This window comes from Panulirus ornatus, chromosome 33, assembly GCF_036320965.1.
Source record: "Panulirus ornatus isolate Po-2019 chromosome 33, ASM3632096v1, whole genome shotgun sequence".
NCBI lineage: Eukaryota > Metazoa > Arthropoda > Malacostraca > Decapoda > Palinuridae > Panulirus > Panulirus ornatus.
Window position 1 is genome coordinate 21,027,601 of NC_092256.1, and position 1,788 is coordinate 21,029,388.

Sequence of the window (1,788 nt, forward strand, 5' to 3'; positions counted from 1 at the left end):
CTACTTCTACTAGCAATTACGTGGATCTCCTCTCTTTCTTTCATATATATTTGCTATTTTCCGCGTACGGGAAGTAGTGTCAAGAGATGACCGATCCTAAAGGGAAGCAAAGAAAAAACCCGTCACTCTTACTCTCGTGTATCAGATTGTAAGTTTACTGTGTCAGCCATATCTTCGATTATTTCGAAAATTTCTTTATAGTTATTCAATACTGAAATTCAGGATGCCAATATTTTTTCCACATTGAAACAAGTGTATGCTAATAAAACTCTCAAAACGATATATCTGATACTCCTAAAAATCAAAGTCAGTCGTTGTTTAGAACTTCTAACATCTGTTTATGCCACACAGTGTACCCATATCCTGATTCACTCAAGTTACAACTATACAATGATGTATAGGTTTATAGTAGTTATGTATTTCGAATATTGATTGTTTTACTTAACTGGTTACATTACATTACTTGAAATGATATACGATCCCCGTGTTAACTGAGCCTCGATATCAGATCATGAAAGGAAGATTTAAGATGCAGATGAAATGGTTCAAACGTGACGTTTCATCCCCGTCTTACAGAAATCATGAAACATGAGATAGAGACATACTATTTTTTCTTCTTCTATGGCCCTTCACCACTATGGTCTTGGCTGGATCTATAATTTCTCTAGAGCTTAACTATCTTATGTAATGGTGAAAACCTTAGGGAATCCATTATCATATAGCGCTTGCCGGTGAATTCAATTCCCGTGTGCACTCCGAAATAATTCGAACAAATTTGGAACGGCCTGAAAGTGAGAGAACTAATGAGGTTGCGCATGAAATTAATGGAAATAAATGAAGTGAATTTAGTGGAGAGGCCAGTGAATGTTCGATTTTCTGTATACTGATGTTAGGAGTCAAGTTGTTATTCATATATACATACATACACACACACACATGCACACCCACACAATATATATATATATATCCAGACCCATTCATGGAAGAACTGAACGGTTTGCATCATACTGATACACAAGATTACATATGTAATCATTTCAAAATAATCCCCCCCAGAACCCCTTTGCTCTCATGAACTAGTTTTTTTCTTTACGTGTCATGAGACTGTACTTTTTCTGATCTCTGTAGATATAGTATGCCCTTGCTGTGTTGCATGGTCGGCTAGACCAGTGTAGATTTCTCCGGGGTGAATGCCTGAGGCGGTATGAATGTGTCTGAGGGGGACGTCTAAGGCAAGGTAGCTGTGTCTGGGGAGGACGTTTAGGGCAGGGTAGCTGTGTCTGGGGAGGACGTCTAAGGCAGGGTAGCTGTGTCTGGGGAGACATATATATATACATATGTCTGAGAGGCAATAGTGTCACTAAAGTGCCTGAGTGTCTCGTGTCCTTGGCTTACACTGACATCATACACTATTGACAGATATCGAACCTCAACGCATTTACCTTGGCACAACCATTCATGCCTACCGTATGCACAGGTCTCTTGTTATTACGTAACCAAACTTATGAAAGGATCCGAGCATAACTCTCTGTTGAAGAACCTAATAACGCCAGTACCCCATGTCCACTCTCAGTCGTGCTAGTGTGTTGTAGGACCAACACAAAGGACAACTTACGATAAATACTTAATCAGTGAAGCCGATAAACTGTAGCTTACAGTGCAGGCAGCGGTACTTGCCCAGTCCTCTGTGTATAGAGATTTTATTCGTTCAAATAACAGTGGTTATTCAATGAAGAATAAGGCATGGTTTAATGAAGGTATGGCATGAAGGTTATGGGTTGTAAGCTG